This window comes from Aotus nancymaae, unplaced genomic scaffold (assembly GCF_030222135.1).
Source record: "Aotus nancymaae isolate 86718 unplaced genomic scaffold, 86718_ANA_hifiasm-v0.15.2.pri h1tg000025l, whole genome shotgun sequence".
In the NCBI taxonomy this organism is placed as follows: Eukaryota; Metazoa; Chordata; class Mammalia; order Primates; family Aotidae; genus Aotus; species Aotus nancymaae.
The window spans coordinates 40,632,166-40,654,769 of record NW_026988438.1 but is presented as its reverse complement, the minus strand read 5'-3'; the positions used below and the strand labels follow the sequence as shown (position 1 = coordinate 40,654,769).

Sequence of the window (22,604 nt, the reverse complement as noted above, 5' to 3'; positions counted from 1 at the left end):
CCTTGGCATCTCCTTCTTGTGTTATGGAATTGAACTGGGATCAGCTTGCCTGGTTCCACCTTTGTTCATTGTACTCTCATGGCAAAATGGCTACCAGGAGTATCCCTCCTGCAGTCCAGGAAGTAAAACTTGCATTGCTGAAAGATCCTTTGTCTCAGTGCTAATTTTTATTTGTGGCATTGAGCATCTGTTTCCAACACTACCTGAGCCCAGGAGTTTGAGACCAGCCTGGGCAATATAGTAAGACCCATCTGTATAAAATTAAAGAAAATTAGTCAAGCATGGTGGTGCACACTTGCTAGGATTACAGGAATGTGTCACCACACCCAGCTAATTAGTAGAGACAAGGTTTCAACATGTTGTCCAGGCTCCTCAAGTGATCCATCTGCCTTGGCCTCCCAAAATGCTGGGATTACAGATGCAAGCCACTGTATCTGGTCCCAGACTTTTTTTTAAAGACAGGGTCTCCCTCTAACACACAGGCTGGAGTGCAGTGGTATAATTATAGCTCACTGCACGCTTGAACTCCTGGGCTCAAGCAGTCCTCCCACTTAATCTCCCGTGGAGCTGGGACTCCAGGAACTTTTCTACTTCCCACAATTCCCTCCTCATTTACTTTATAGTTTTCCTTTTTAAACCTTTCAAAATATGTTCTGGCTTAGCTGTTCTGACTGAGTTTTTTTTTTTTTTTTTTTTTTTAAAGCTTCTCCCTCTTTTCTCTTTACTATTTCTCTTTACACTATTTCTCTTTAGTTTTACCTCCCATCTTTCTTTGTCTCACACACCCACAGTTCCTCTCACTATTTTCCAACATATGTGAACCCTTTCTTAACATTTTGCTGCCAGAGCCAGACTCGCCTTGGGCCGCCACTTGTACTGCTGGCTATGATTACCTTCTTGCTTATCATGTTGTTCAGTGACTTTTCAGGGCTAAGTCCCTGGAATTTTTCTTGAAGAAATTCAAGACTTTTTTTTTAATCTTCATGCTTATGTGGGCCTGCAGGCTACTGCACCTTCTCACTTGGAGCACCTGAATTGACAAAGGCAGTATTTACCCATGCAATCAGTACTATCTCACTCATCAATTCCACTCCTGATGTATTTCCAATAGAAATAAGGGCTTATGCTGGCTGGGCAGGGTGGCTCACACCTGTGATACCAGCACTTTGGGAGACTGAGGTAAGAGAATCGCTTGAACTTAGGAGGCAGAGGTTGCAGTGAGTCATGATTATGCCATTGCTTTCCAGCCTGGGCAACAAGAGTGAAACTCGCTCTCCAATTAAAAAAAAAAAGAAAAAGAAATGAGGGCTTTTGTCCACCAAAATTCATTTATAGAATGTTAATAGCAACTTAATTAGTGATAGCTAAAAATGAGCCAGATGTCCAACAGCAGTAGAATGGATAAATAAAATTGTGGCTATTTAATATAATGGATTATTACACAGTAATGAAAATAACAGTCACTATCTGTAATAACATGGGTAAGCCTCCTAGACATAAAAGAAGCCAGATGATCAAGAGATCTCATTAACTGAGTAAAGGATTCTATAAGAAGAGAGGCTGCAGGAGTCCATTTAGATTTATGAAAATCATTAGGGATGCAGAGTGAGGATTTTTTTTTTTTTTTAATCAGGCTCTCACTCTGTCATCCATGTAGGAGTGCAGTGGGGCAATGTCAGCTCATTGCAGCCTCAACCCACACCCCCATCCCAAGACCCCTGGGTTCAATCAGTCCTCCCCCTCCAGCCTCCCAAATAGCTGGAGCAACAGGCATGCACCACCACACCCATGTAATTTTTGCAGATGCCAGAGCTCCCTATGTTGCTCAGGCTGGTCTCAAACTGCTGACCTAAAGCAATCCTCCTGCCAAAGTCAAAATATTGTGAGCCACCCCAGCCAGGCAGAATGAGGATGTTTTTGAGGACTATGGTAAATAGCCTCCTCATGTTTATGTCCTGTATAATCCTCTTCCTTTGAGCATGGGCTGGACCTAGGGACTATTGGGACTCTTTTCTTTTCTTTCTTTCTTTCTTTCTTTCTTTCTTTCTTTCTTTCTTTCATTTGTTCTTTCTTTCTTTTTTCTTTTTTTGAGATGGAGTTTTGCTTTCTAGGCCAGGCTGAAGTGCAATGGTGTGATTTTGGCTCACTTCAACCTCCGCCTCCTGAGTTTAAGTGATTCTCCTGCCTCAGCTTCCCAAGTAGCTGGGATTACAGGCGTGTTCCACTACGTTCAGCTAATTTTTGTATTTTTAGTTGAGACGGTGTTTCACCATATTGGGCAGGCTGGTCTTGAACTCCTGACCTCAGGTAATTCACCCACTTTGGCTTCCTAAAATTCTGGGATTACAGGCATGAGCCATCCTGCCTTGCTGGACCTACGTGCTATTTTCTAAGTAGCAATAGAATACGTAAAAGTGATGGGATGTCACTTCTGGTATGAGATTACAAAAAAGGACTGTGATCTCGCTCTCTCATTTTCTTTTTCTTTCTCTTCCTCTTTCTCCTCCATAGCCCTGGGGCAAGCCAGCTACTTCTTATGAAGAGGTACAAGTGGACAGGAACTGAGATCTCCAGCCAACAGACAGAGAGCACCTGAGGCCTGCCACCAGCTTTGGAAGTCAGTTTGAAAGAGGATTGTGAAGCCTTGAGAGAGCTGCAGCCCTGGCTGACAGCCTGATTGTATCCTCATGAGAGCCTGAGCCAGAAGACACAGCTGACCACACTCAGATTCCTAGCCCATTGAAACTGTGAGGAAAAAAAGTGTATTGTTTATTGAGCTGCTAAATTTGGGGAGATTTTTACCCCAAAATAGGTAATGAATACAAGGATATTGCTTATTACTCAAAATCACTATATAAAGGCCCTGAAAAATTAAAAGCTGCAACAAGGGAAACACTGAGACTTTCCAAGAACACTGTGTTTCTTCTTAGAGACAGTGAGAAAAGCACATACATGTGTTTTCCTTTTAGTTTTGGCCACCAGGAAGCTCAGAGCCAAATGTATGACCCAATTTTAATAACTGTGTAAGCCCCTATGACCTGCTTATCTGCGTTCTTATTCCTGGTCTCTCATTTTATTCTGACTTTTCTCTCTCTCTCTCTTTATCTTTTTTTTGAAACAAGATGGAGTTTCGCTCTTGTTTGCTCAGGCTGGAGTGCGGTAGCGCAGCTCACTGCAAACTCCGCCTCCCAGGTTCAAGGGATTCTCCTGCCTCAGCCTCCCAAGTAGTAGCTGGGATCACAGTCATGCGTTACCGCGCCCGGTTAATTTTGTATTGTTAGTAGAGACAGGGTTTCTCCATGTTGGTCAGACCGGTCTTCAACTCTCGACCTCAGGTGATCTGCCTGCCTCAGCCTCCCAACGTGCTGGAATTACAGGCGTGAGCCACCACGCCTGGGCCTCTTTTCCTTTTCTTTGTACTGATTTTATTAGCTCATCTATATTTTTCTTTATGATATAAATTATGGTAAGCCACCTCAAATTCAGCTTACAGAGAAGCAAGGCATTCGTATATATATTTTTTCTTTTTCTTTCTTTCTTTCTTTTTTTTTTTTTTTAAGACTCTCACTTTATGGCCCAGGATGGAGTGCAGTGGTGTGATCTCGGCTCACTGCAACCTCCGCCTCCTGGGTTCAAGTGATTCTCGGGCCTCAGCCTCCCAAGTAGCTGGGATTACAGGCATGCACCACCACGCCTGGCTAATTTTTTATTTTATTGTATTTTTTTAGTAGCAGTGGGGGTTTCACCATGTAGGCCAGGCTAGTCTCGAACTCCTGACCTCAAGTGATCCACGTTCCTCAGACTCTCAAAGTGTTGGGATTGCAGGCATGAGCCACTGCACCTGGCCCATAAATCATTTTTTAAAAATATTTTTAAAATTTAAAACATAGTTTTGCACATTAAGAAAAAAAAGTTTTGCACAGGTTGAACACAAAGTGCCTGGAGGTGGTGGTGGGAAGATCAGGTCACGGGAGGGTGGCTCAGTAGCCCCAAGCATTGGCCAGAGGTGATTTGGATTGTGTCAAAAATATCAAGTGATAATGACCAAACAGGGAAAAAGGATGGCAACCAATTGCCATCCCAGAGGGAGGGGCTGAGGGTTCACCCAGCCACCCACAGTGGGATCCTTGCTAAGTGATCCTGGCAACGGCTCCCCTAAGTCCCTCCCACCCAGTCCCGCCCCTCATCCCAGGCCCTGCCCTTCACGTGCACCATAATGCACCGCCTAAGTCTCTGCCAGCCAATCCGGCCTCCTTGGCCGTTGCGCGTTCAACCCCCTTCTTCTGTGCACCTGCGCGCCTTGCCCGCTCCGCCCACCTCATTGCAGGGCAGTCGGGATACGCCTGTGGGGGTGGGGTCCGGAGCAAGCGACCCAGCCAATGGGTCGCGGCGGCTGGGTCGGGCGACTGGCAGTAGCGGCTGAGGTGGAGGCCCGAGTAGGCGATGTCTGCGGAGAGGTAAGGTGGCGGCGCCCGTCCTCCTGAGAGTGCCGGCGCTGTAGTGGGAGCGGGTGGCCCGGTACCCTGTGTGCGCAGCGGGGTTGTTGCCCTCCATCTATGCCTACCACATGGAGTGGGAGTAAGAGCGGGACCGAGCACTGGGCCCTCTGCGACCTGGGGCCCTGGGTGAGGTGCTTCGCAGTCCTTGCCTCCAGGTAACCATTGGGGAGTGGGCCGGGAGCGGCCGCGCAGGGGCAATGGTGGAGGCTGGGGGTGGGGAGCTGGCGGCGGGAGTTCAGTCCTGAGCCGCCAGGGACCTGGCCTCGAGGAACGGATGAACGGAGTGGGGCCGGGCTGGGCGGAGGGCGGCAGCTCGGCGGTCCTGCCCCAGGGGCGGCCCGAGCCCAGGCCACGTAGCGGAGGTGGTGGCGTCGCGAGGCCGCCAGGAAGGGATGACGTGACAGAGTGCAGCCGGAAGGCCGGGGCAGTCGGGTGCGGTCGGGCAGGCGGGGACCGAGCTGGGCTGGAGTGCGAGGATCTGAGGAAGGTGGGTCCTGGCCAGCCTGACAGGTTTCCTGGTTCTCGGGAGGCGGGCCGGATGTGTGGGACCCTGTCCGCAGCACCCTCGAGGGCAGCGGCCACCTCTTGTCCCCCCGCATCGCTGCAGCCAAAGCTTTGGGGCCGGCGAAGTCTAAGGGGGGTTATATTTCCCAATGTCTTCCTGGTTCAAGGACAGGTGTTTCTATGGTCAGGCCTCTTTGTACTCCAGCGCTAGCGAGAATTTGCAGACTTACTGGGACGGTGATATTTATGGATAAACGCGAGTTTGACCCTACCCTGGAAGAGATACCGGCACTTAACATATCTGATTTCTTGGATTTCCCCTCGTATATTTCAGTGTGGCAGGAGGGGGAAATGGTCTGAGTTTGGGTCTGAGTTTAAGCTTCACTGGAGTAAAGGAAAAGTATGTTATGTGTATGGTGGTGGTTTAGGCATTATGTGTATGGTGTTGGGATGACTTTTAAAAGTTGTTGCTTATTAGTATAATAGGATACAACAGATTAAAAACACGTGCTTTGCTAAACTTGAGCGATTGGATTGTGTTAACTGATCATTTTAGTTTTTTTTAATGTTGTAATTGGTTTGTCTGTTAGTTTTAACGCATTAAATTTTCCTAGGCAAGTTACTTTGAAAAAGAGAGGAATTTACATTTTAAAGGTTGCTGTTTTTTTTTTTTTTTTTTTTTTTTAAATGGGGGGGTATTAAAAACATAACAGTAGTTGAAGGAATGATTTCAGAATTGATAGGTTATGATTTTAATAGAGACTATGTTTAATATTTAGATATTTGTTAACATGTTTGTTAACAGTCAAGTTTGAGCAATTTCTACCCCTCTTGTTGATTGCTAAATTGGTATGTCGATAGAAACATATAGCTCACTAGTTTATTTCGACTCACATATTGTTGATTACATCAACAAGGTAGCATTGGAGTTTGTCTTGTTGTTGGTTTCAAACTTCAGGGTGCAGATGTTTCCACTTAGCCTTCTTATGTACCAGATACTCTATCTCATTTGCTCTTAAACCAAAATCCTGTAGCTTTTTACAGGTGAAATAATTATCACATGGCCAAATGAAACATTTTGAAAATGCATTTAAAATGTAGGTATTAGTTTACAGGGGAAAATACATAGATGTGACAAAAAGCTCACATTTGTTGGTGGTGGTTATTCCGAACCAAGGTAATAGACTGATTAGACCCTCAGATACCCTTTGAGAAACATTGAGTGTCTTTTATGCAAAATTTTTTTGTTATTTCCACTTTGGGAAAGGACTTTTAAACTCATAATACCTTCCACCTGAAGTTAGTTGATTGAATAAATATGTAAGGAAAACATTATGCAGCAGCACATTTCAAGTATTTAAGAAACAAGAAGAACTAAAAATAACTTTTGATCCTAGGTTAATATGGAATTTAAGCAGAATTATTATGAATTTTAGTTTTTTTGAAACAAGTAGTCTAAAATAAATGGACCCTTTAACATTGGGGCATGGAAGGAGTACTTTATGCTTAAGTTCTTAAAATTGACTTTTTTTAAAAAAGAATTTTTAACTATTTGATAAGCATACACTCTAAATATTCTCATAATTATATGTCCTGTAAGAGCTGTGTGTGCATCATAAAACATCAAGAAGTATATTAAAAATATATATAAGTACATTTAAGACTAAAGGTAACTGGATCTCTATAGTTTAAATTTGAATTTAGTATGTTGTAACTGAAAGTATTGTTTCGGTGTGTAGCTGTGTACATAAAACGGTTTAACTTAGATGCTTGTTAAGGATAGGTAAAAATAAGATATGCTATTAAGAGTAAATAACTTGCTATCTATACAGTGAAGTTATTTTAAGAAATTTGTTCAGTTTGATCAGCCTGTTTATAAACTACTTGCAAAAATCATGTAGTTTATAAACTACTCATTTAATAAATGAATTTACAGGTCAACTTATTTTGGAAATAGTTTATAGCAGGCTGATCAAAATCACATATGTATATATACATATATAATCACATATATATACATATGTAGACTAATTTTCTTTTGGAAGTAGGGAGACAAAACATTGAAAGTTTTTATTTTGTCAAGCTGAAAGAGACTTCAAATGAAAGCTGATGATTGGACACCTCAAGTTAGTTTCTTTTGAGTAGTGATTGCCATGCAGCAGTACTACTCAAAGATGTGACTCTTAGGAAAAGAAAGTTTGAGCCCAGGCTGGGTGTGGTGGCTCACACCTGTAATACTAGCGCTTTGGGAGGCTGAGGCAGGAGGATCACCTTCCTCAGCGGGCAAGTTCGAGACCAGCTTGATCAACATGGAGAAACCCTGTCTCTACTAAAAATACAAAATTAGGTGGGTGGGCGTGGTGGTGCGCCCCTGTAATCCCAGCTACTCAGGAGGCTGAGGCAGGAGAATTGCTTGAACCTGGGAGACGGAGGTTGCGGTGAGCTGAGATCACACCATTGCACTCTAGTCTGGACAACAAGAGTGAAATTCTGTCTCCATTAAATAAATAAGAAAGTTTGAAGCCACCTGGCTCACACCTGTAATCCCACACTTTGGGAGGCCGAGGTGGGTGGATCATCTGACGTCAGGAGTTCAAGACCAGCATGATCAACATGGAGATACCCCGTCTCTACTAAAAACACAAAATTAGCTGGGTGTGGTGGTGCATACTTGTAATCTCAGCTACTCAGGAAGCTGAGGCAGGAGAATCACTTGAACCTGGGAGGCGGAGGTTGTGGTGAGCTGAGATCCCACCACTGCACTCCAGCCTGGGCAAGAAGAGTGAAACTCTGTCTCAAAAAAAAAAAAAAAAAAGAAAGAAAAAATGTTTGAGCCCAGAGAAAGTTAACAGATGAAAAAGATTCTTAAGAAAGTCCTCTTTCAGGATCCAGTGTCAGCACATGGTTTTGGATTGCTTATACTCAACTTTATTCTCATTTCACAATCCCAAATGTCCTAATCCTCACAGAATAAGGTAGACATTAAAGAGAGAATCTTGAGGGGCATGTGTTATCTGTGTGTAAAATCTCCTATTATTTTGGGGCCATAATAATGTAAAGGGCCAGACTTTTAGATTTCTAAAGAAATATTTCCCCAAAATTAGGAGGCTACAATAGAAATGCTGGGTTTTTTTTTTTTTTTTTTTTTTTTTGAGACAGAGTCTTGCTCTGTCACCAGGCAGGTGTGCAGTGGTGTGATCTCAGCTCACTGCAGGCTCTGCCTCCTGGGTTCAAGTGATTCTCCTGCATCAGCTTCCTGAGTAGCTGGGATTACAGGTACATGCCACCACGCCCAGCTCATTTTCGTATTTTTAGTAGAGACAGGGTTTCACCATGTTGGCCAGGATGGTTTCAATCTCCTGACCTCATGAGCCACCATGCCTGGATTGATTTTTTATTTCTACCAGGTACAGCCAATAAAAGCAAATATCACATGGCTATCTCTCCTGTCACCATCATTTCATTTAACAAAAGGATATTTTCACTCAGATAATTCAAAAGAACAGAATCTCTCACAATAAATTTTATTTTTTATTTTTTTGAGACGGAGTCTTGCTCTGTCACCAGGCTGGAGTGTGATGGCATGATCTTGGCTTACTGCAATCTCCACCTCCTTGGTTTGAGTGATTCTCCTGCCTCAGCCTCCTGAGTAGCTGGGACTACAGGCATGCGCCACCACGCCCAGCTAATTTCTGTATTTTTAGTAGAGATGGGGTTTCACCATGTTGGCCAGGATGGTCTCGATCTCTTGACCTTGTGATCTGCCCACCTCGGCCTCCCAAAGTGCTGTGATTACAGGCATGAGCCACTGCACCTGGCCAGAATAAAAGATCTTTAAATGGAATCATTTAGTTATATTAAAAAGTTTACTTTCAGACCAGGCTGGCTAACATGGTGAAACCCTGTCTCTACTAAAAATATAAAATTAGCTGGGTGTGATGACATGCACCTGTAATCCTAGCTACTCCAAAGGCAGAGGAGGAGAATCACTTGAACCTGGGAGGCAAAGGTTGCAGTAAGCGGAGATGGTGCCATTGCACTCCAGCTGGGCTACAAGAGTGAAACTCTGTCTCCAAAAAAAAAAAAAAAAAAAAAGTAGTTTACTTTTGTGTCCTTACTTTTCCCCATTTTCTCATAATTCAATGAAAATTCTGCTGCAAACTTATACCAGCCTGCCAGCTAACATTAAGTTAGCACTCCCTGCCCCCTTGGTTTGGTATACTGAGCTCAAATCTAAGGGATCTGAGCGGGGGGGGGGCGGGGGGGGGGGCTTCTAGCTCTCCCAGTTCATAGACTTGTGGCCTTATCTTCATGGTGCCTCAATTTCTTATGTTAAATAGGGATTTTTACACCTACTTAGGGCCTGTCTCAAACCTGTAATCCCAGCACCTTGGGAGGCTGACACCTGGCAGGTCTCTGGAGCTCAGGAGTTTCAGACCAGCCAGGACAAAGGGCAAAACTCTGTCTCTACAAAAAATGCAAAAATTAACCAGGCATAGTAGTGCATGCCTTTAGTTCCAGCTTCTTGGGAGATGTGAGGATCACTTGAGCCCAGGAGGCTGAGGTCACTGTGTAGTGAGCCATGATGGTGCCACTGTACTCCAGGCTGGGTGGTAGAGAGAGATCCTGTCTCAAAAAACAGAAAAACAAACTAACCTACTTTGACGGATGAATGTTATGATAAAAAGTGATTACATATATGTTCCTGAAATAAAGTCTGTCCTCAGTTATAGCTGTTACCATTGTTTGGAGATGTTACTTTTTTTTTCAGTGTTTGATAATAAATGCCTTTAAGTATAATAAGTTTCTTGTATATAGTCATTTATATGTTTAAACATTAATTGTTTTAATGTATTTTATTGCTGACTTCATGGCATAGCATAAAGATGTGTTCATTTAAAACACTTATGAAGTTGTGCAAGAGAAACTAATATGGAGAATATTCTTTTTTTTTTTTTGAGATGGAGTCTTGCTCTGTCACCCAGGCTGGACTGCAGTGGTTTGATCTTGGCTCACTGGAACCTCTGCCTCCTGGGTTCAAGCAGTTCTCCTGCCTCAGCCTCCTGAGTATCTGGGATTACAGGCACCCACCACCATGCCCAGCTAATTTTTGTATTTTTAGTAGAGACAAGGTCTCACCATATTGGCCAGGCTGGTCTTGAACTCCTGACCTCAGGTGATCTGCCTGTCTCAGCCTCTCAAAGTGGTGAGATTACTCCATCAGCCACTGCACCCAGCCCTAATATGCAGAATATTGTATGTAGGTATTTTCTATATATCAGATCCCCTCTAAGAAGGGTTATTATGTAAGAATAGTACAAATGATCTGGAAAGGTTAATAGGCTTGACAAATTTATGCTTCTTAACACTGTAAAAGTAGTCCGGTTGTCCTATGGTATATGCATAGGACATATACCAAAGGGGCTTGGTTCCAGGACTCCTATTCCTACCAAAATCCTGGCATACTCAAGTCCCCACTGTGGGCCCTGCAGATCCTGGATATGTGAAAATTTGGGCCTCTGTATATTCAGGTCTGCATTTGGTTGAAAAAGATCCACATATAAATAGGCCCATGCAGCTAAAACCTGTTTTGTTCAAGGGTCCACTGTATTTGAAAAGTCCACAAAAAAAGTGGTCTTGTTTTACAAACTGTTGGATTACTACCTCTCCCATATCTTAAAAAAAAAGTACCATCTATTTACTACCCCATTGAGATAATAAAACTTTTAGAATAGAACCCAGGGCCAGGTGTGGTCATTCACATCTGTAATCCCAGCACATTGGGAGGCTGAGGTGGGCAGATCACCTGAGGCCAGGAGTTTGAGACCATCCTGGCCAACATGGTAAAACCCCATCTCTACTAAAAATATAAAAAATTACCCAGGTGTGGTGGTGTGTGCCTGTAATCCCAGCTACTCCTGAGGCTGAGGCAGGAGAACCCCTTGAACCATGGAAGCAGAGGTTGCAGTGAGCCGAGTTCAAGCCACTGCACTCCAGCCTGGGCAATTAGCGAAACTCCATCTCTAAACAACAACAACAACAACAACAACAACAACAACAACAACAACAAACCCTAGAAGTATTTATTGCTCATTGCTTTGTCTGAGACTCAGAGGTTAAGGGACTTGCCCAAGATAACACAGGTCATAGCAAATTGAGACTTGACACCTGGCTTCCAGAGTACTTATTTAGAGTTACCTCTGCACCCCATTTTAAAAATTAAATCTTGTCTAGGTATTGCATTTTCTGCTTCATATTTGAAAGATACTAAGGCATATACAGTGAAAAGTCTTCTTATCCCTTCCCACAGACAGACAGTTCTCCCTGTCAGTCGGCTGCTGTGAATGTTTTCAGAGCCATTTGATGCATAGACAAACATCCATATGGCCATATTATTATTATTATTATTATTTTAATGGGAGTGTCATGTATATGTTCTGGGAAAGATAGCCTGCTTTTGGCTTGGCATTTTTCCATTACTTCTGTATTTTAAATGCTGGTATTTATATTTAGTGTAATGTTAATAACTGCTAGGACATAAAAGAGAATTTGTTCTAGTAGTTTTGACTAACCAAGATGAATTTAAGAAATAAAATTCTTAACATTGTCATTGTTTCTTGGCATGGAAATTTTAGCAGCAGGTTGAACTGCAAAGAGTCCAAGAGGAATAGAGAAATATCACAAAGAAGTGAATCTGGACTGTAGTAGAGATAAATGTTAATACTTACAGATAGTACTTACTATGTGTTAGGCAGTGATCTAAATGCTTTACATATGTTATAGAAGTCTCACAACAGTCTCATAAGGCAGGTAGCTTTTATCACCATTTTACAGATGAATAAACTTAGCCACACAAACTAACACTTGATCCAGGTAGGACAGCGGCAGAGGACTGATTCTAACCCAGGCAGTCTGGCTCAAGAGTTCAAGCTCTTTGCCACTATTTCTTTCTGTCTTCCTGTCTTTCCTTCTTTCTTTATTTCTTCCTTTCCCTCCCTCTCTCCATCCTTCCTTCTCCTTCCCTTTCCTTTCCTTACCTCCCGTCTCCTCCCCTCCTTTCCTTTTTCCTACCTTCCCTTCCTTCCTGTCTTTCCCTTCCTTTCCTTTTTTCTTTTCTTTCTTTATTTTTTGAGACATTGTCTCACTTTCTCTTCCCAGGCTGAGTACAGTGGTGCAGTCATGGCTCACTGCCACCTCAAGCTCCCCACATCAAGTAATCCCCCCACCTCAGCTTCCCAAGTAGCTGACTCTACAAGTGCACACCCCACCACACCTGGCTCATTTTTTCTATCTTTCATAGTGACAGGGTCTCACTTTGTTGCCTGGGCTGGTCTCAAACTCCTGGCCTCAAGCAATCCTCCCACCTTGGCCTCCCAAAGTGCTGGGATTACAGGTGTGAGCCACTACAGCCAGTCTTTTACCACTACAAATTCCATTTAGATTTAATATTGTTAGAGCAATAACCATATCAACCAGATTTTTAAAATTGCAAAAAGAAAAAAAATGCTGTCATTTTTGGTATCTGTATGACAGAAATATATAGAGTTTGTATTGTAGCTTTTGCCTGTTTAGAGCACTCTTTGGAAAGGTAGGGAAATTACTTTGAAGGTATTGATATTCAAGAAGTAATTTCCTGGAGTGTTTGCCTTCTAAACCTGAAGGTGTGAGGAGTTGGTTTGTCACACCCAGTTAGCTAACACATAGGCAGTGGGGGTGAGCTATCCAGAAGACTTAGCAGGTTAACCTAGGGAGGAAGGAGATAGGGGATCTAGGCACCTGGAGGGAGGGAGAGGGAGAAGAATTTGTTAGACTCTGTCCTAGGTTGGGGTAGCTCTTTCTGAGGGAGGCCTTGTCATGTGGATCTGCTGCACATAGAGACTGGATAATTGGACCTGAGGTGTGGTGCTAGCTAAAGTACCACGCAGATCTGGAAATTTAAGAGGAGTTCATTTCCTTGATCATTAGGAAGAACTTGAAAGGGTAGCAAGTGGTCATATTTGAATGTAACACACTCAACTGGGTTGGGAAAGAACTGGAATCTAGAGCTTGGCCATAAAAAGTGCAAAACCAGGCATTCTTGCAAACCATGTACTCTTGTAAACACTGATAAGACATAGCAGTGAGTCCTGGGCCTTTCTTCTATGAAGTGCTTGTACAGGCTGAGGATCCTAATCTGAAAATCCAAACTCTGAAATGCCCTAGTGAGCATTTCCTTTGAGTGTCATATTGGGACTCACAGTTTTGGGATTTTGGAACATTTCAGATTTCACACTTCCAGATTTGGGAAGCTCAACCAGTATATAATGCACATATTCCCAAATCTGAAAAAATTCCAAATCCAAAGTATTTCTGCTCCAAAGCATTCAGATAAGGAATACTCAACCTGTAGTGGATTGTAATAGACTTGTATTAGATTACCAGTTTTCAAAATTTGTATCTTAGAATCCTTGTTATGTGTCAGTGAGCCAGGGATTTCATACACCTTTGATTCACATTTTAATGTTTTAACCTTTAAAATATTATAAATGTTTATATACACTCAAGTGCATATCATGCTAAATTTTCACATATTAGGACAACTGATTTGTACTACCAGGTTATCTCAAGAGAGTTATACTCAATGAAGGCCGGGCATGGTGGTGCATGCCTGTAATCCCAGCTACTCAAGAGGCTGAGGTAGGAGAATCTCTTGAACCCGGGAGGTGGAGATTGCAGTGAGATAAGATTGCACCACTGCACACCAGTCTGGGTGACAGAGCAAGACTCTGTCTCAAAAAAAAAAAAAAAAAAAAAAGAGAGAGGGAGTTAAAGGTTACATACTATACGATTGCATTTATGTAACATTATTGAAATAACAAAACCGTAGAGATGAACAGATTTGGTAGTTGCTAGGAGTTAGGAATGGGAAGTGAGGGGTGGTACAGTTTAAAGTGGTAGCATGAGGGAGCTGTATAGGGATGGAACAGTTCTGTATCTCAGGTGCGATTATACAAAGCTGCAAATGTGATAAAATTTCATACAACTGACCAGGCACGGTGGCTCATGCCTATAATCCCAGCACTTTGGGAGGCTGAGGCAGGTGGATCACGAAGTCAAGAGATTGAGACCATCCTGGTCAGCATGGTGAAACCCCGTCTCTATTAAAAATACAAAAATTAGCTGGGCATGGTGGAATATGCCTGTAGTCCCAGCTACTTGGGAGGCTGAGGCAGGAGAATTGCTTGAGTCCAAGAGGTGGAGGTTGCAGTGAGCCGAGATCACGCCATTGCACTCCAGCCTGGGTAACAAGAGTGAAACTACATCTCAAAAAAAAAAATTTTTTTTTTATACAATCACACACACACATACCGCCTACAAATCCTAGCAGTCTCAAGTCGCATTTTGCATACAGAACTGGTGAAACCTGAATAAACTTGGATTGTACCAAGGTCAATTTCCTGATGGTGACAGTGTACTAGAGTCACATAAGTTACAACGTTGGAGGAATTTGAGTGAGCATACTTTGGACCTCCCTGTATACTTTTTTTGCAAATTCCTGTGGTTTGTAATTATAGCACTTTTAAAATTAAAAGGTGGCCAGGCATGGTGGCTCAGACCTGTAGTCCCAGCACTTTGGGAGGCTGAGGCAGGTGGATCACCTGAGGTTAGGAGTTTGAGACCAGCCTGGCCAACATGGTGAAACACTGTCTCTACTAAAAATGCAAGAATTAGTTGAGCATGGTGGGATGTACACCTGTAGTCTCAGCCACCTGGGAGGCTGAGGCATGAAAATTGTTTTGAACCTGGGATACAGAGGTTGCAGTGAGCTGAAACCACACCACTGCACTCCAGCCTGGACAACAGAGCAAAACTCTGTCTCAAAATGAAGTAAAAAGTAAAAAAGCAAAAAACAAAAAAGCAATGCATTTAGAATATTTGAGAGAAAATAAGCAAAAGGAAGAAAATGTAAATTGTCTATAATGCTCATACCTAGGACAACAATCCTTGGAATAGAGTTTCTCACTTTGTGTATAGACTTGAAACTTTTTTTTTTTTTTTTTTGAGACGAAGTTTCGCTCTTGTTACCCAGGCTGGAGTGCAATGGCGCGATCTTGGCTCACCGCAACCTCCGCATCCTGGGTTCAGGCAATTCTCCTGCCTCAGCCTCCTGAGTAGCTGGGATTACAGGCACGCACCACCATGCCCAGCTAATTTTTTGTATTTTTAGTGGAGACGGGGTTTCACCGTGTTGACCAGGATGGTCTCGATCTCTTGACCTCGTGATCCACCTGCCTTGGCCTCCCAGACTTGAAACTTTTAAAATACGATTTTATTTTTTAGCCTGGGCTTGGTGGCTCATGCCTGTAATCCCAGCAGTTTGGGAGGCCAAGGTGGGTGGATCATGAGGTCAAGAGATTGAGACCATCCTGGCCAACATGGTGAAATCCCTTCTCTATTAAAAATACAAAAATTATCTGGGTGTGGTGGCACTTACCTGTAGTCCCAGCTACTACTAGGGAGGCTGAGGCAGGAGAATCACTTGAACCTGAGAGACAGAGGTTGCAATGAGCTGAGATCATGCCACTGCACTCCAGCCTGGGTGACAGAGCGAGACTGTCTCAGGAAAAAAAAAAAAAAGCCACTTTATTTTTTAATTAATTTTTTTTCTTTTCCTCCTCAGAAAGGATAAAAATGTTATTGATTAGTAAGACTGTAGTTTTATGTTGATATTTTAAAATTATAGGGTGGTGCTTGTTTGCTCCTGTAACATATAAGCACATTCAATACTATTAGAACTAATTGCATTATGCAATAATGTGACTGCCTTATGCATGTATCAGCATTAGTAAATATTGTAAAGTTATTTTTTACGAAAAAGTTTACAACTACCAAGCATTCACATTCTTTAACATTATTACAGAATTAATTTAGAAATGTTCTACTTTTAAAACTTGTGTGCAGGTGTAATTAAATCCTTAGATAAATGTACTATTTAAAAACACACAGAAAACACTCTTTATCATTTGCAAAACATGCTTTATCATCTACCCATCTTCACGAATCAGGTTTTTCTTGATACCATGCAATCAAAACAAAACAAATTTGACGTAAGACTGCCTAATCATCCATAATTTAAAGTTTGTGTTCATCAGAAGAATTTTATTGTTCTCATTTACATGTTCTACTTTAGAGTTTTTTGTTTTTTTTTTTGAGATGGAGTCTCACTCTGTCACCCAGGCCGGAATGCAGTGGCGCAGTCTTGGCTCATTACAACCTCTGCCCAGCTTCAAGCGATTCTCCTGCCTCAGCCTCCTGAGTAGGTGGGGCTACACACATGTGCCACCATGCCCGGCTAATTGTGTGTGTGTGTGTGTGTGTGTGTGTGTGTGTGTGTGTGTGTATTTTCAGTAGAGACATGATTTCACCATGTTTTTCAGGCTGGTCTCAAACACCTGACCTCAAATGATCCACCCACCTCAGCCTCCCAAAGTACTGTGATTACAGGCATGAGCCACTATACTTGGCCACATTCGAGATTTAAAATACACTGATAGAATAAAATACTGCTTTAATCTGTTTCTTATCTTATGAATCCACATAAAATTCATTCAGAAAAATTTCTTGTACTAAAATATTTAAAGCTATTGGATTATGATTTAAAAGTTTTGTTTTGTAGTTAGCATCTCTAGGTGAATTTCAGGGACACTGTTGCTGTCTCGTGATTGTTGATCCTTTTAAAAATCATTGTATTTGAGCAATAAAGTAGTAGAAAATCTATGACAAAATAGGGAATTAAAGTAGACAGTATACGTAACTCCACTGTGTTTAAAGAGTTTGATTAATTTTTTTTCCTTTTTTTTAAATTGCATTTTAGGTTTTGGGGTACATGTGAAGAATATGCAAGATTGTTGCATAGGTACACATATGGCAGTGTGATTTGCTGCCTTCCTCCCCTTCACCTATATCTGGCATTTCTCCCCATGCTATCTCTCCCCAACTCCCCACCCCCTGCTGTCCCTCCCCTATTCCCCCCCCAACAGACCCCAGTGTGTGATGCTCCCCTCCCTGTGTCCATGTGTTCTCATTGTTCAACACCCACTTATGATTGAGAACATGTGCTGTTTGATTTTCTGTTCTTGTGTCAGTTTGCTGAGAATGATGGTTTCCAGGTTCATCCATGTCCCTGCAAAGGACATGAACTCATTGTTTTTGATGGCTGCATAATATTCCATGATGTAGACATGCCACATTTTCCCTGTCCAGTCTATCATCGATGGGCATTTGGGTTGGTTCCAGGTTTTTGCTATTGTAAACTGTGCTGCAATGAACACTCGTGTGCATGTGTCCTTATAGTAGAACGATTTATAATCCTTTGGATATATACCCAGTAATGGGATTGCTGGGTCAAATGGAATTTCTATTTCTAGGTCCTTGAGGAATTGCCACACTGTCTTCCACAATGGTTGAACTAATTTACACTCCCACCAACAGTGTAAAAGTGTTCCTATTTCTCCACATCCTCTCCAGCATCTGTTGTCTCCAGAGTTTTTAATGATCGCCATTGTAACTGGCGTGAGAAAGTATCTCAGTGTAGTTTTGATTTGCATTTCTCTAATGACCAGTGATGATGAGCATTTTTTTCGTGTTTCTTGGTTTCATGTATGCCTTCTTTTGTAAAGTGTCTGTTCATATCTTTTGCCCACTTTTGAATGGGCTTGTTTTTTTCTTGTAAATCTGTTTTAGTTCTTTGTAAATTCTATATGTCAGCCCTTTGTCAGATGGGTAGACTGCAAAATTTTTTCCCATTCTCTTGGTTGCCAATTTACTCTAATGACTGTTTCTTTTGCTGTGCAGAAGCTGTGGAGTTTGATTAGGTCCCGTTTGTCTATTTTGGCTTTTGTTGACAATGCTTTTGGTGTTTTGGTCATGAAGTCCTTGCCTACGCCTATGTCCTGAATGGTTTTGCCTAGATTCACTTCTAGGGTTTTTAGGGTGTTAGTTCTTATGTTTAAGTCTTTAATCCATCTGGAGTTAATTTTAGTGTAAGGTGTCAGGAAGGGGCCCAGTTTCTGCTTTCTGCACATGGCTAACCAGTTTTCCCAACACCATTTATTAAACAGGGAATCCTTTCCCCATTGCTTGTTTTTGTCAGGTTTGTCAAAATTTGGATGGTTGTAGATACGTTGTGTTGCCTCCAAGGCCTCTGTTCTGTTCCGTTGGTCTATATCTCTGTTTTGGTACCAGTACCATGCTGTTTTGATTACTGTAGGCTTGTAGTATAGTTTGAAGTCCAGTAGTGTGATGCCTCTTGCTTTGTTCTCTTTGCTTAGAATTGACTTGGCTATACAGGCTCTCTTTTGATTCCATATGAAGTTTAAGGTGTTTTTTTTCAGTTCTGTGAAGAAGGTCATTGGTAGCTTGATGGGGATAGCATTGAATCTGTAAATTACTTTGGGTAGTGTGGCCATTTTCACAATATTGATTCTTCCTAACCGTGAGCGTGGAATGTTTCTCCATCTGTTTGTGTCCTCTCTTATTTTGTTGAGCAGTGGCTTGTAGTTCTCCTTGAAGAGGTCCTTTACATTCCTTGTTAGTTGTATTCCTAGATATTTTATTCTCTTTGTAGCAATTGTGAATGGCAGTTCATTCTTGATTTGGCTCTGTTTAAGTCTGTTATTAGTGTATAGGAATGCTTGTGATTTTTGCACATTGATTTTGTATCCTGAGACTTTGCTGAAGTTGCTTATCAGTTTCAGGAGATTTTGGGCTGAGACGATGGGGTCTTCTAGATATAAATCATGTCATCTGCAAATAGAGACAATTTGACTTCCTTCTTTACTATTTGAATATGCTTTATTTCTTTTTCTTGCCTGATTGCTCTGGCTAGAACTTCCAGTACTATATTGAATAGGAGTGGTGAGAGAGGGCATCCTTGTCTAGTGCCAGATTTCAAAGGGAATGCTTCCAGTTTTTGCCCATTCAGTATGATATTGGCTGTTGGTTTGTCGTAAATAGCTTTTATTATTTTGAGATACGTTCCGTCAATACCTAGTTTATTGAGGGTTTTTAGCATAAAGGGCTGTTGAATTTTGTCAAAAGCCTTCTCTGCATCAATTGAGATAATCATGTGGTTTTTGTCTTTGGTTCTGTTTATGTGGTGCATTACATTTATAGACTTGTGTATGTTGAAGCAGCCTTGCATCCCCAGGATGAATCCTACTTGATCATGATGGATAAGCTTTTTGATGTGCTGTTGCAATCGACTTGCCACTATTTTATTGAAGATTTTTGCATCTATGTTCATCATGGATATTGGCCTGAAGTTTTCTTTTTTTTGCTGAGTCTCTGCTGGGTTTTGGTATCAGGATGATGTTGGTCTCATAAAATGATTTGGGAAGGATTCCCTCTTTTTTGATTATTTGGAATGGTTTCAGAACGAATGGTGCAAGCTCTTCTTTGTATGTCTGGTAGAATTCAGCTGTGAACCCATCTGGACCTGGGCTTTATTTGGATGGTAGGCTCTTAATTGCTGCCTCAACTTCAGACTTTGTTATTGGTCTATTTTGATTAATTTCTGTACATTGTGCTAGTGATTAAGATCTGGCACTCTAGAGTCAACCTGAGTTGAAGTCTTGGCTCCGTCACTTGATCTCTTGTCTCAATTTCTTCCTCCATAAAATGAGGGCAATAATAGTATTAACTCATAGCATTATTGTGAATATGAAGTGCATTAGTACATGTAAACAGTCCTGGTCCCTGGCATAAAGGTACTCATAAAACATAAAACATAGTTATTATTATTTTAGAACATGGTTGAGATCTTACTTTATGTTTAATATGTCTTTTCCTCACTTAACATATTGCAGCAGGATGTGGTGGCCATAATCCCAGCTCTTTGGGTGACTTAGGTGGGTGGATCATCTGAGGTCAGGAGTTTGAGACCACCCTGGCCAACATAGTGAAACCCTGTCTCTACTAAAAATACAAAAATTAATCCCAGCTCCTTGAGAGACTGAGGCAGGAGAATTGCTTGAACTGGGGAGGCGGAGGTTGCAGTGAGCCAAGATTGTGCCATTGTATTCCAGCATTGGGTGACAGAGTGAGACTTTGTCTCGAAAAAATAAATAAGTAAATAACAAAAACATATCACAACTATTTTCCCATGTTAAAAATTCCACCAGTAATGTAAGGAAATATTGGGTGCCCTGTACCCTTGCCAATATTGGGCATTCTCACTTTTTAGATATTTGCCAATATGATATATGAAAACTGTCATGTCATGCCTTGTTTTGATTTGCATTTTCCCCAAGCATCAGTGAGGTTTAATGGTTTTTTTTTAAAAAGTATTTTTTAATTTATAATCACCTTGTTTGATAATGAGGTTTTCACGTTTTTATTAACTGTGTTTCTTCTTCTGCCTAGATAAATCTTAGAATTTTTCACATTGATTTAGACAGATGTTAGTACAGAGGTCTTTTTAAGTCTATGAAAATTTTAATTATTTTTCTTGGTAATTTTTGTCTGTAGATTCAAGTTTAGAAAGGCATTTTCCATTCTATCATGTAAATATGTGTAATTTGTTAGTTTTAAAAAACATGACTTCTTTAATCCCCTAGATTGTAGTTTACTAGGTGTTACATTAGTCTTCTGGATATTGCCTGTTCATACCTTTGCCCATTTTTCCCCCTTCTGGGTTATCTTTTCTTCTTATTGCTTTGTAGGAGTTCTTTAGATATCACAGTGGTTAATATTTTGTTATATGTGTTACACGTATTTTCTCCTCCTTTGTTACTTGTCTTTTAATTTTGCTTATGGTGTCTTTATATAGAAGTTTTATGTGGTCAGATCTTTCATTTAAAAAAATTCTTCATTATTCAGCTTGAAAATCTTTTACTTCTTTATAGCTTTTGGGTTTTCTTTTTTTCCTTCTTCAGCAAAATCTCTACCATCCCAAGATTATCTTTAAAAAATGTTCATATATTTTATGTGAAAAATTTTTTTCACCCTGAGCTCATTTAGTTTGTATGGAATTTCCTTTTGTGTCTAGTGTGAGGGTAGAAATCTAACTTTTTCCCAAATGCATAGGCTTTTGCATCTCTCAGTTCACTAACTTGTTCATATTTCAAATGTCACAAGGTTTTCCTGCATCCATAAGGCCTCTTTCTGGAGTCTCAGTTCTGTTCCAGTGACAGGTTTGTCTCTGTTTATTTCATTACCTCCCCTCCCCTATGGCTTTTTATAGAAGTTTGATATCTGATAGGGTAAATATGTTCATTTTCAAATTTTTCTTAGCTATTCTCATGAATTTACTGTTTCCGGTGAATTTTAGAATTGTTTTGATGAGTTTTAAGACAAATCCCATTGAGAATTTGATTAGAATTGTGCTAAATTTATAGAGGAATATGGGAACGAGTCAGTTCTCACTAGCAGGTCTTTCCATCAAGGAGCGTACTGTATATATCTATTCTGGAGTTGCTTCTCTGCGAACGGTTTTAACCTAGATGCTCACTGTAGCATGGTTTTATTCTAAACACATGTATTACAAAGATAGTATTAGAGCAAATTAGTTGAGGGAAAAGCCTCATCTCATCTCTCCCTGTTTTCATTTCTCTTTTCACCTTTAATTTTGGGTCTAAAGAGACTTTATCATGATATATGGCATATGTATACTCAGGCCCTTGTAATAATTGGCAGTATAGTATGATCTCTGTTTCTTATTGTCATTAATTTAATGATTAAGGACTAATCAAGTTGATAACTGTATTTAACTCTTATGTTAGATATGAAGGATGTTTCCAGTTTCTGAGAGTACACATTAAGATAGTGCTTTTACTCTTGTTTTATTTGAAAAATGTTTCGGGAGGGGTTGTTTTATGTATTTTTTCTTTTGAAAAAACTCTTTGAGGTAATATGTAATTGTGAAAATTTCATACAATATTGCAACTAAAAAGAAGAAAGTGCCTTTTGAGAAGGTGAGAGTTTTGTTCTCCAAACTTTCAGTCACTGAAGTGCCTCGTCACTTTTGCCATATATTTGTATCATCGGTACTGTTAATTTGTAACAGTTTTCTTAAAATTTACTAAAGAAATCCAAAAATCCTTAGTGATAAGAGCTGTGAACTCATACATTGATGTATATTACATAAACACATAACATTGATGTTTTATATACATTGCTGTATATTAAGAAATATGTAACATTGATGCATATTAAATAATTTATTCAAAAGTTTGTATGCTTTATGACACACTGGCACAGTGAGTGGAAGTATAGGTTCTGAAATCAAGGTTTCATGGTTTTAAATTCTGATTTTGCTTTGTTCTCCGTCAGCGATACTAGATAATAAACATAAGTCTCTGCTTCTGTTTTATTTGTTAAATGAGGTTAGTATGGCACCTGCCTTGTAAAGTTATTATAAAATTAAACAGCAGGTGTACAATCAGTCAGCACAGCCCTAGTACAAAGGTGTTCCACAAATACTAGCTATCATTCAATAGAATAATTTGTAAATACTTTGTGTCTCCTTCAAAGCTAGTTCTCGCGCAAGCATCTCGTTCTTAAAGTGTTTACCTAGTATTCATTGTAAGACTATATGATTTATGAAACAGCATTTAGTCATTA

The 22,604-nt window shown here is 40.9% G+C and overlaps 1 long non-coding RNA gene across 2 annotated transcripts in view; it reads left to right on the top strand.

Annotated features, from left to right (window-relative positions):
- Positions 1-4,349: 4,349 nt before the first annotated feature.
- Positions 4,350-22,604, top strand: part of LOC135276536 (uncharacterized) — a 70,078-nt gene continuing 51,823 nt past the window's right edge. Inside the window, exon 1 of one of the 2 annotated variants that reach the window (XR_010344103.1) lies at positions 4,350-4,457. This is a non-coding gene — a long non-coding RNA (uncharacterized LOC135276536). The remainder of the gene's footprint in view (positions 4,458-22,604) is intronic. The other variant, XR_010344102.1, reaches the window with a different exon arrangement.